The sequence below is a fragment of the Pleurodeles waltl genome, chromosome 7 (genome assembly GCF_031143425.1).
Source record: "Pleurodeles waltl isolate 20211129_DDA chromosome 7, aPleWal1.hap1.20221129, whole genome shotgun sequence".
Classification (NCBI taxonomy): Eukaryota; Metazoa; Chordata; class Amphibia; order Caudata; family Salamandridae; genus Pleurodeles; species Pleurodeles waltl.
In genome coordinates this window covers 1349448411-1349461631 of record NC_090446.1, presented here as the reverse complement: position 1 = coordinate 1349461631, position 13221 = coordinate 1349448411, and the positions used below count along the sequence as shown (strand labels likewise).

The 13221-nt window shown below is 38.7% G+C and overlaps 1 protein-coding gene across 4 annotated transcripts in view; it reads left to right on the top strand.

The window, feature by feature from the left end:
- The first annotated feature begins 201 nt into the window (after positions 1-201).
- The window catches only part of PPP6R1 (protein phosphatase 6 regulatory subunit 1), a 745577-nt gene continuing 732557 nt past the window's right edge, over positions 202-13221 (top strand). The window contains exon 1 of one of the 4 annotated variants that reach the window (XM_069200759.1): positions 202-288. The gene's annotated coding sequence lies outside the window, so the exon portion shown is untranslated. Of the gene's footprint in view, positions 354-13221 lie in introns of all 4 variants that reach the window. The other 3 variants (XM_069200760.1, XM_069200761.1, XM_069200758.1) reach the window with 3 other exon arrangements.

The following is a 13221-nucleotide window of genomic DNA, read 5'->3' as shown; positions in this document are numbered from 1 at the left end:
GGCCTACTCAGGTAAATGCGGTCTTCACAGCCAATCAGCACTTTGGAATAATGGCAAGCGCGCTAGTATTGGCTGAAAAGCTACCAAAGCTCCAATCATATGTCACTTTACACACTACCAGTTCCTCCTAATATCGGGCTTCTCCACTGAATATGTTCAGCCGCAAGATTGGATGCTATACGACCCGGAAGTGCTGCTTTTAATGACAAATGACATCCGTTAAAAGATCAACAACGGACAACGGATATTAGGTGGATTTCACGGACAGTCCGTGCAAATAGCGGACAGGTGGGCAGCTTACTCAGGCCTAAGGACTGATGTGACTGGATCTGCAGATCGGATCAGTAAATTTGGTATTTACTCTCTTGCTTGTTTTTAAGTGTTCAGGAAACTGTAGGTGTAATTCTACCTACCGCTAAGGGCGACAGAATTTAAAAGGAAAGTACCTAGGGGCTTGGCTTCCTGCGGGCTTTATGTAAGCCTTCCTTAACTAGAGGGCGGGTTATGTGTATGACAAGCTGTTTTTCCCCACCTCCCCAAATGGAGGGGGCCCAGATTTTCCCACCCCACATAAGTTATGGTCACATTATCAAGTGACGAACGAAAAAAAGTAATTCTACTAAGTGAAATGCGTAATGTATGTTCTTAAACAGTTTCGTTTTTTTCAGCTAGATTCTATCATGACATTGCAGGTATCAAAATAAAAGGTCCCATAGTTTTTAGTTATTGCGCTAGATACCAGAAGAATGTCTGGAATTTCATAAAATACCAGAGCACGTGTGTCTGAGTTGAAGTTTTGTTATGTTAACGTGTTGTACTTTTCTATGTTAACTTGATATTTTGTATCAATAAATTGTTACATTTGGTAATTAAACACAGTTTACTGGGAAGTGTGCTCATTGCAAAATGAGAATACCTTTTACTTTTCCTCTAGAGGAAAGTAGTAGCTAGCAAACCCAATGGATCACGCACCGGACCACAGAAATTATGCAGCAGGGGATCGCCAAATAACCCGAGATGGTTAACTAATTTATGCAGCAAGAAAAGGCCAATTGTGCGGCACATTTGACAGTTTTACTTCATTATTTTGTCATTGTTATACGTGGTAATACTGTCTGTGCAAATATGTCACCTTATCAGCTTTACAACTAAATAAAGAAATAAGCAACTGAAAAATGATGAGCCTTTGCTAAAGGCCTTCCACTGTGCGTGAACTTATGTCTCCACATTTTTAGTTACTTTTGATACAGTTGAGTTCAAAATAATGTTTTGTTGTTGTTAAAATCTGCAGATTAAGTAACAGATGATGGCTTAAGTGACAAATACAGCAAATCCATCATTGTGTGAAAAAGCTGGGCCACAGAATTGTATAATTCCAGTGCCCCGATCATGTGTTTAGTTATTCATTGACCTGGAAACTAATGGTGACCAGTGTGTTGTAATCAGCTTGGATGAGGACGGGCTAGACTTTGAATTGGGAAATGCAGCAGCCTTTTCCATTGTATATTTTCCAGTGAATCCAGATGTAAACCAGTCTAGCATAGGGTACCACAGGGGTCCTTGCTGTCATTGCTCCTTTTCAATGCATGCAAGCGCCTTATCATCCCAGGGATTGCTGTCTACCACCTTAATTTCTAGAAGTTTACCAGAGATTCCTAGATTCTGCTCTCTTGTTATCAGATGATCAAAGCAATGCTACTAAATGTCTAGAACATGTATTTAATTAGGTGAAGGAAAACGTGCTCTGTTTGAATGGGGATCAAACAAATGTTCTTTTGTGAGCAATCCTAATACTGACGCTGTGTTGCCATTCACATGAATGTTTTTCCTGGGCAAGCTAAGTTTCCAACATGGTAAAACATCTTGGAGTCTGCTCTGACAATGAGTTGTAGTGCCCTATGGTCTAAATCGTAAACGACTATTGATACAAGCTTATAAAGATTTGCTCTCTTTTATAGATCAGCAACCTCATTTTGTTGACTAAAACGTTTGCGTAATTCCGTTTATACGACTAGAATATCTTTCATTCTGGTCTACCAACCAAGCCATGTCTGAATTTCGGCCTCTGATTGCTGCTGCAGTTTGACATGCCAGAAATGGCAATTAAAATGGCAAGGGGGAGAACTCTATTCAACCGATGTTACTAATTAAACGCAGCACTGTTCAGTGGGTGGGAAGATAAATAAAATCGTGGCAAATTTATCTGTAGGAAGATAAATTCTATCAGTGATTTCATATTAATTTCTTTGTTTTGGCATTAGTGTCTAAGCTTTACGTGTAGCACACAGGAATTTTAGTAATCATTATGCAATCGAGTTCATTTTTATACCATCTTGCACTTGGCCTAAAGCTAGCTTTCATTTACACTTCTAAAAATATCCCCAAACAATAGTGCATGCTGTAGAAATACAGGTTAATTTTACCTTTCGATGCGTTTGTCGGACATAACTAATAATTTAACTATGTGTGAACTAACTGGTGTGGATTGGCTTGCACGCATTACAAATTGCCTTAGATCTCTGTATTTATAAGCCTTTAAAGTGTGGAAATATAATCAGGGCTTTGGAAAAGAATAACCTGCTTAAATTGACAGAAATTAAGATAATAATTCTTGCTCATATAGCGAAAATCTAGAAGTTCACAATTAGGTCTCTGTACAATCTGGATTTTCTGTTGATATTATTTTGGGGCATTATTAGGCAGAGGAAAAAGCTGGCCCCTATAAGGAGGCCGTGTGTGGACTATTTTCTCTTTGTTTATATTGTACGTATTGCTGGGTCATCTGTTGAAAGGTTAATCAGCGAATGCAGAGCTCAAAAGTTGACTTGGGAGTGACAGCAAACCTTGTTGAGATCCTGCTCATTACGACTTAAGGACTGCGAGCGCCAGGATGAGACTCAATTCCTATTATCTATCAGTTCAGCACCAACCAAGTAGGTATAGGTTTCAGGAATACTCTTATGACTGTTTGGTGCCTGAATCATGGTGAGGAACCATCAAAGGGCCAACTTTTAAAACTGCTCCTTGAAGTGGGTAATTATTATCCAGTAGCCCTTCTGAAGGCAGTAGACAAAACATATGCCATGTTGGTTTAAGCCTACTGAACACCACATAATACCCCTTCACCAGGGTGATTTTTGTTATTTTATTTTTTATACTGAGGTGTTGTACAATTGAGAATATTTTGTTACTGAAATTGGTAAATGAGAAGTACATGAAAACGAGAGTACAAAAACTTTTAATGGCATTTATTATTTTTTCTTGCATCTTTGACGTGGTGGGGTAGCTAATCTTTTGTTCTAACTTTGTAGATCAACTTAATGTCTCCATTATGAGAATACCGAGTGTGCATCTGGGTAGCAAGGAAAATTTAAAAGCAAAAAAAAAATTGTCGAAAATACCTTTATAAACAAGGCTGCATTGTGACACCCCTGCTATTTTCTTTATATACTTCATCTTCCCAGAGCCCATGAGCAATACCAGGTCCTCTACCCCAGCCCCCTAATCAACACAGTCTTCCCGCTTTTACAATAACAATAAGCCTATCTATGAAAATCAGATGGGTTTCTAAAGACAGTTCACAACACAATAGCAGTATTCGTTAGATCATAAGTTAATCGTACATTTTTCCAAAGCCCAAATTATTCATTATCAGAGGAGGCATTCAGTCACCTTGTGATTTCTTCCTCTACGAGAGAGGGGGCCGTGGTCTTAAAACTGTGAAGATTTACTGTCGTTTAGGGGTTGCTGTCTCAAATAGTTGAACTTGTAACTTCTAGACCTAAAAACAAACAGAAGGTGTTTGTTCTGTTTGCATGGGCGTTATGGCATTATTTAGAGAATTGGTGTGGTGTTGAAGTAAAGTATTTTAAAATGAGCTGCCCTTACTTTCTCTTTAAATCCATAAACATTGGATGCCTTGCAGTGGGTGGAGATTAAATTATGGTAGGTTTTCGTCCCTTTATAGCGTGCCATGCCGCTCGGAGGTATCAAATTTATGCTTTTTTGGATTACTATTTCATGCTTATGTTGGCTTTGTCTGATACTGTAACTGTGCACCTGGTACGCTTAATGAACAGCTGAAATCCTTAATTGTATTTGAATTAACACATTCTGTTGAAAGGAGATATGAGTTTACTGTTACGAGGATTTTAAGAAACTGAGTTTGGTCAGTTGTGGATCTTAAAAGAATACTTAGCAAAATACTGCAGAACAACCCCATACCTGTCTGAAGGGCAGTATTAAAACAATACTTGAACTAGACGATGAGCACTGGCTCACACTGCTGAGGTTAGCCTATCATTATCGTTGGTGTAAAACAAGCATTGAAGTCCCCCGCAATGAAAGGTAAAGCGTCAGAATAGAGCTCTGAATGGCTTTACATTGATAAAAAAAAAAAAAATATATATATATAATTACTTCAGAAGTCATGAAATTCCCAAATAACAACTCAACAGATTTAATTCACTCGAAAGGAAAACAAGGGCATGGTAAACAGGCTGTGGTCTACAAAGCTTGATAGACCACAAGTCATTCAGTCCTAATTCACAACAGTGCACAAACAGTATTAATAAGCTTCAAGTAGGGTGAAGAAATGCCCCCCCCCCCCCTCCCCCCCAATTGTAATAAGTCAAATATGACGGAGAGCACAGTTTCCTTGGTGAAACATTTAACAGTATGGTGCTAAATGTTTAGGTGTTCAGCTTGTTGTAAGAAACTTGTACGTATGGGTTACAGTTAAAGTCAGACTTGTATATGTACAATACAAGCTATAAAAGGCCTTATTCAGTGCCATAAAACTTTGTATCGTGCTTGCTTGCTTGCTTGTTCGAATGCTGGTACGTGCAAAATGGTGGCTTACTAGTAGTTTTTACAGCTTCCTAATACCAAAAAGAGGGCACTTTAAGTACTTTATGTATTGAGACAGCGCTCAAGCACTCCATTGCGAAACAACCAAACAATTGCAGGCATTTTAATGTCATGAAAGCTGAGGGTTTGCTCTTCCAACTTTTCCAGGATCCAGTAGCCAATGAAAAGGTATCCCAAACACTGACTACAATGGGCTTTCAAGTGTGATTTCTAAACTGTGGGTTAGATTAATTCACTTACTGAGATTATTACAGAATCTCCTAAACAGGTGAAACACCTGATCAAAAAGTGCTAATGCTTAAGCAACAGCAGAAAACACTGTTGTGATGGATTCCTAGGCACCAGAATAATGCCAGTCACTCGCCTTGACTCAACTCCTTCACCCGTGCACAGCAATAGCAGCGGTCTGCAAAGGTGTATTCGCAGACAAACTGCAAGCTCAACTGGTGCCACCTTCTCCCCCTGCAGAAGTGTGCCAATTCAACACTCCTGCAAGTCCCTTCTACCCCAGTTTCCTGATAAACTGTAGGGACAGTACAATGGCGCAGGCCTGATGCGTAATAAGACGCCATGAACGAGTCTGGCCGCTCTGGCATCCCGAAATGGGAGGGAAAGCAACCAAAACTCAATCTGGACATAAAAAAACGAAAACATTAAAATGAGGACATCAATAACATAATGAAAGCAAATCACATACACATGAGGAAAACCTTTGTTATAACCATATACGTTTAGTACAATGTAAATTTTTTTTTTTATTATCTTGAAATCTGGTTTAACTGAGAGCCAAAGGAATACAAGAATCTATGCAACGAGTTACAAAATAAAAAGAAGTAAACCTCAAGTACACAACCCCATATCAGTTTCCTTTCTGGGAGTGGGTTGGTGTAATTGTTTTCATACCATCACACAAAGTTTCTTCCTAAACAATGGTGTTAAAGGGTAGCTTACCTTACCCATTGCAGAAATAGTTAACTGACTCTTGCTTAGAACCATACAAATCAAAACTAGGGAGTTTGTTATGATGATCTTGAGGGAGGTGGGGGAATAGAACGTAAAACAGCTGCTTCGTCAAAGCTCGGAAAATTGAAGTAATTGTTGAATATGCTGGAATGGAATCTCCACTTTTTAACCTTCATTTGAAAGATTAGAGCCCAGTGCATGGATGTGGAATTCCTATAGCCCGACGCCTATGACATACTTTGGGGTCAAGAGCAACAAGATTTCTTGTTTATTTTGTCCTTTGGATAAGTAGGCCCAACCCCCTGCAGCACAAACTTTTTGGTTTCCAGTCTATAATACCACATTATGGATCAGGGAAGGACATTGTGGTTAAAGTAACATTTGTGCCCGTAGGTTAATGCTGTTCGAATTTGTATTTATAGTTAATGAATGAAAAGTCTTTATTATTAGGGTGAGAACTCTAAGGAAATGTTTTAAGCTCCGACTGCACTACGGACAGTGGTTCCAGTATAAAAAGGTGTACACACATTTGAAAAGTTGAACAATATGAGGCTACGTATAATGCTCCCAGTACGCTCTGGTTTTCAGCAAATGTTTGCAGAAATTTGATAGAAAGATTGGTGATTCTTTGCTTCTGCGTAAAATGTTCACAAAAAAAATGCAAGTAGGGAAAAAAACGTTCAGCTAAACTACTGTGAACGTTTGGTACTATTTCTTTGAAGCATCATTCAGTAAAAGGTGTTGATGCATGCAAACAAATATTCATAATGGATAAATCAGTTTAACCGGTTTCAACATGATTATGGGGAATATGAAGATAAACAAGCATTGGCAAATACAATAGGTCTTAGATGGATGGTCAGTATTTTTGGTTTATTCAATGCGCGTCTTGTTTTTTTCATGGTTTTTGTAAAATGTTATTGTTGTTGGAGCTTCCGGACCCTCACTATCATAAAAAAACATTGGCAAAAATATTTTTGGTGTCAAAAAGCACACCTTGTCACTGTAGTTCAGGGAACCGAATAAAACTACTTTATGCTCCTGGTGAAAGAGTAGAATGTTGTCACTAACCGTGAAGCCAACCGATAGAGAGTGAGAGATAATCTTAATACAATTAAAATGTCTTGGATAACCAATTAGGGGTACAATTCTTAAAGAAAATCACAAAAGTGCACACATAGTATATGTTGTTGCATTAGTGCAGATTTAAGTTTTTCATAAATTCACTGTAATTTACAGAAGCGGGCCAAAAAATTGTACTCCTTCAAACTATTTGTGAGCTGTATTTTAGTGTGCACAAATATGCATGTGTAGATTTGCTCATACAAAAATCTTTTGAGCGTTTACAAGTTCACTTTCCCTCCAATCACTTTTTATCAACATGCATGTAAGTATTCACAGAGGGCATTCCAACCCTAGAACTATTGCTTACCCCTGTCTCCGGTCTCAGGATGTAGATCTGCTGAAAGGTGTAAAAATAAGGAAAATCCTGCTTTACTATGAACCCTGTCATAATCAGAGAGTTAGTCTGTTATCAGAGCTCTTATATAATAAGATTGCTGCCTTAATTTGTCACCGCACCAAAGGGACAAGTGTTGTGTGTTTCTTTTTTTATTTTATTTTTAAATTTGTTACAGGACAAGTAGATTTATGAAGCACCTTATCCCATGGACAAGTAGAATTCCACACCCCTGCCAGTGGTTATACAATATCTGTGAGTGTTGAATTGTAAGATAGTTGAATTCTCTGAAGATCTATTATGGTTGAGCATCTCCTTTTTGTAATTTCATTTATGTTACAAGTACCTCAGAATTACTGATTACTGACACCCTCATCCCTAGGTTTACAAAGGGCTTTCATGAAGGAGGAAGCAGCTACTTTTTATTTTTTTATTTTTTTTATCTGTTTAGGTTGTAAACCTGCTTTTTATTTCTTTGTTTCCGGGGCATATTTAGATCACGTATTATTTTTAACATAGCATGAACCCTTTCTGGCATGCACGTTAAACAACATTTACAAAACGCAATCTGTTAAAACAAATTCACACACACATGTTATATCTACAAGGCTATTGCTGAAAAATTTATTGATATACTTACACCTAAGAAAGGTGGGTGATGTCCTTGGGGATAGGATTTTAGGATACCTATTTGGATGAGTGCAGTGCTTTGTAAATACTATTAGAGTAGAAAATGGGATCTTCAAGGGAGGCAGGTATACAGAGATACTGGATCAATATCCTTAGTATTCAGACTTTACCAACACCTTTGTGTCCTGTGGGTACAAACATTATTTGATGTGGCATGTGTATTAATCTAATAACAAAGGGACTATTTTTTCCCCCTGTGCACTATTTTACAAACATTTATTCTTTGTTATAGATTATTAATTCCATTACAGGTTCATTGAATTAATTTTATGTATTTATCTGATACTGTTCATGCCTGCTGCCTTTTTGCACTGGTTAAACATTAAGTAGAGCAAAGTTCAAAATCTGATTTTAACAGTATTGAGTTTAATGCTGTCAATCATTTGTACACTACATTATCTAAATTGCAAATTAGATAATGTTAAGTTGTCAAATTTATTTTTGCTCACTGTTTGTTTTTGTGCTCAAGGGGTCATTGAAGTCTAGGGAATGTGCTGCGATGCAGATAACAATGTGTTTTGCTCTCCTAAATTTGAAACACCCTCCTTCTCTTTTGCTATGGGTTTTCTACAAATGTGTCCAAGTTGTACCATATTGTTTCAGTATGAATGCGGTCTACATCAAATTGGGATTTAATCTTTGTTCTATTTTGAGTTCAGTCTTCGTTTGAGTCTACTGTTATACCATCTTTGCTTCACCCGATCCCAGTGAAATGTTGATGCTCATTTACAAATAACTCGTGTGTAGTACGTCATAAAGTTGCAAACGGTTAGCAAGATCTAGGGCCAATTTAGGTTCGTAGGGCATTTAATAGGTACAGTCCAAAGTTTAACTGTATTTAAGGATATGCACCAAAAAGAACAGATATCTTAAGCTATGAATTCAGAATGTTTAAGTAAAATGCATTGGTTCATTGCCAAGATACAGTATCTTTATACATGGAAGCTTGGATTATAGAACGGACACTTCCTGTGTTGGGGTTTTTCTGATGATACCCTCTATTATGGGCAGTTAGTTTAGATGCTGTAGCAACCGAGTCTTTAAGGCACCTGCCAAAGGTCTCTTTATACCTCATTATCCAAGTTGTTCTTCTTGTAGACTTGCCTTGTAATTGCTACATAGTGCTTTTTCAGTACTGTTCCTAGTTTAAGTTTATTATGTAATGGAACTCCGATGGAGATCCACATAAAGTATAATGTAAATATACAATGAAAAGAAATATCAGAATAGCAATTGAATTCAACTTTGAACAAAATGATTGAGTTAATACAAAGTTAAAAAACACATAAATGGGTTAAAAACTAGCACAAAACATTTCATTATTCGGAATAAATAAGGCTTGAAGTAGATTAGAAGCAGATCTAAGTGAAAGAGATGGGCAGATGGGGCGTAACCACTTACAACGATAAGACAATAAGGCCGGACAGATTAAAACAACATGCTTCAAATCTTGGATGCCATTATGGCATAGATTACAAATGGCGGAAGAGACAAACCATTTTGCTTGTGATGTATTCAGGGGGAGCTGCCCCTGTAGTTCCAGATGAGGTAGGGCTGTGTGATCCCTGGCCTAAAAGAATCAGTTATTATATGAAAACTCTGTGTAAAGGCCTGACTATCCTGGCGAAAGCTCACTGCCCAAGTTGCTTTCCTGAGTGCGGATTTCAGCGGTGCTGGGGAGAGAGTGAATATTAGGGATCTAATTGTAAAAGATCCATGGCATATAAAAAGTTCGTGCAGATGGTATATTTTACTTTATGACTGGCTAGTATTTTATTTTTTATTTTTTTTATTTTTTTAGCAGTGACCGCAAAGAGATGTCACAGCACGTCATCAAATTAAACATCCAACGGATTATCCCAGCCAGGCCTTGTGTAAAAGAGTTACGCAGGCCCAACTCAAGTCTTAGTAATGGTAGAGAGAAGGCAGAATTTATGGTTAAGATATTTCCTAGAACACGTCCCTTGCGTTTATCGAGAAAGATCCACTTAGAAACTGAAATATGCTCCATACCATACAGTAATGAAGGAGGTATCTTTACCCGATATACCTCTAAGCGATGGTTAAAATGCCTTCTGCCCGTTGCCCTACTGAGGGTATTCAAACCATTGGGTTGAGATTAGGCCTTTCTTTGATTATGCTCTCTTTCTTTGAGGTTCCCAAAGACCATTCTAACCAGAAATGTGTAAGAGGATACTCTTTCAAGCTGTTGTGCTCCCAAGGTCCAGTTAAAATTGCTGTACTTTAATTTTTTGTTCCAGTGAAAGAACAAGATTTTGCTTTTTGAGCAATTAGTTTTAAAAAGTGTGCTTCAGTCTATTGCTCGAGGGATTTTAGTCTATTATTTACCCCTGTTGGGGTACGATCTAAAAAAAAATATGTCTGCATAAAGTAGGCAGCATAGCGATCTGCCTCCTAATTTGGGAGCAAAACCCTCACATGGAGTTAAATGTGCTGGTAAATCCGAAAGATACAGGGAAAATAACAGTGGAGCCAACATACATCCTTGTTTTTTTGGTTAATATAACATGAGATAGACCTTGTTCACTGCCTAGCCAAAACTCTGCACCAGGTGGAGGAGTAAAGAACTACCACAAGGTCAAAGAGGATGCTGGGCATGCCTAGTCCTAGGAGCTTCTTCCATAACAGAACACGGTCAACCTCATTAAATGCTTTGGAGAAGTCTATGAAGGCAGCATAGATCCGCTCCCCCTTCAGCAAGACATATTTTTCATGAATTACTTGCAAAACTGAAATGTCAGCTGTGCCATGATTTCTCCTGAAGCCTGACTGCTCTAAGGGGATAATTTTGTACCTTTCTGCCCAATCATTACATTAATCTGTGACAACAGGAATTTAGCAAAAAAAGTTCCGACCAATTCCAAAAGTGCAATCTGGCGGTAATTCCTAGGACAATTTTGATCCAATTTTTTTTACACAAGGTGACCATAACGCCACCCTTCCAAGATTGGGGTACTTCCCTAACTTCATAGCCATACTGGAACACTGGGAATAAAATCTTGCACCAAGAGGATATGTCGCGGACTATTAACAGTATTGGGATTTCATCTGGTCCCATTGCGGCAGAACTACGCATTCCTCTTATTGTAGCCTCAATTTCTTTTAGGGTTGGATATGAGTATGGGGAATCTAATCTGGTTTGAGGGATTTCCAAAGTAGTCCCATTAAAAGCATAAAGGTCGGATAGGAAAGTCGACCGGATTAACTCCCCAATAGATATTGGAAGGGGCTTGGTTCTAGTACCCCACCCCATGGCGCTTAGGGACCAAAACCACCTAGTATGGCCGGAAGAGGCTGCTTCTCTTATTGCAACCCAGAATCTATCGGTGGCGTCCTTTTTTAGACGCACTCTTAATCTCCTTCTCCTTCTTTTTAGAATATCTAGCTGGGATTGCCTCTTAGATGTTTGATTCCTGTGCTGTTTACGGTTAAGAGCATAAATTTCTCTATTTACTAATAAAAGGGAGCAATGTTTTGCTATATATTTATTCTTAAGCTCTTGACTGGGAATTGAAGCAACCAGTTGCAGAAAACTACAGAAACTCTTCATTCCACTCCCTACCCAGCTATCTAGGTCATTCGGGGTACTTTCCAGAATTCCTTTAAGCCCCTTTAAAACTATTTGGGCACTAATATGTTCTACTGTTTTTAACGTTTAGCTGGGGATACTGCCCTGCTAGGCTCCATGAATCAGTGTTGTGCCTTCAGATAAAGAGATGCTACCAGAACATTGTGATCACTGAGGGTGTCTGTACTACTAATAAATCCTTTAATAGAGAGAAAGATTATTTGTTATCAAGTAGTCAAGGATTGCAGCACCCCCAGGCGATTTATGGGTTGAAAGAGCTGGGGAGTCAGATGGGAGTCTGCCATTAGCAATAATACAATCATTCTCTCTCAAGTACTCTAGAAGGAGCATCCCGCGCTCAGGCTTTGTTTTGTGGGGAAAATGCAAGGCGGTAATCTAAATGCTTCTTCCTTGCCCCGGGTTAGAAATCTTACAATATAGATCTCCTACCATAATGATTTGGATTCCTGGGTCCCTGTCACAGGGTTCCTTAATGTAAAGAAATACCCTAATTAGGAGATTATTAAAGGGGACACCAGGAGGGACATAAGAAGTAATCAAAGTGAGGGAGATTACCTTGTCTCCAACTCCAGTGCAGTGTAAAGTTACTGCTAAAAACAAATGACTAGGATCCCTAAAGCATTCATGCTGCCAGTGCGGTCTAGTTGACAGCAAACATGCAACCCGCTCCTTTTGTGTGACCACTCGTTGAGTGGGATGCCTTACAGTAGAAGGGATAAAAAAATTCAAGCTGCAACTCCCCAATCGACCAGGTTTCTTGAAGACAAATCATATCAGCATTGAGGGAGTTCAAAAAATCTATTTTTCCCCTTTGGACTTTATACCTGCCACATTCCAAGATACAAGGGTAAGCTCATTGCTACATTAATAGTACTGTTGGTTTAGAGGTTTTGGATCCTGGTAAGTGCGAGAGTTAGTGTTGTGCTTAACCAAAGGGATGCCTGAGGAAAGAGGTTTCCACACCCCTTCGGAAGATTGGCGATCCCGCTTGGTTAGCCTTAAACCCGTCTGTCTGAAAGCGGGGACTACATCAATACCTTTATGTTGTAAAGACTCTAAGTTGCTTAATGTTTTGTTAACAGTCTAATTGGAGAGAAACGATACACAAGACAACGGACCAGAGTTTGCAACCTCCAAGGAGACCAAATGTATGTCCTTACTTTTGATCATTCTAAGAGGTTCAATTTCAGAGAAACATTTTGATAATTGAGATCTGTTAAAAAAGAGATCATTGTCAAATAAAAGCATGAAATCTAATGTTAAAGTGTCCACAGGGTAAGGACCCTGTCCTCTTCTAATAGGTTGCAGCCAAATCTGAGCAGGTGTTAGTCCTGTGGTGGTTTCAAAGGTTTGAGCAAGGGGGTTCAAGAATGACCTAGTTGATTGAGAAGTGGTTGGCTCACAAGTTGAAATTAGGTTGACCCTTTTGAGATTGCTGATAGATGGATGGAGGCTGCACGTTGACGAAGAGGCGGAGGGTGCGAGGCAAGAATGTAAAGCTGGAGCCTCCTGGTTTAGGGAATCTTGCAGGCCAAATTGGTCTTTGGAAAAACGTATCTCTGACCTTTTTTGGGATGCCTCCGAGTTGATTTTTTTTTTTTTTTTTTTTTTTTTTACTTTTTGTATTTTT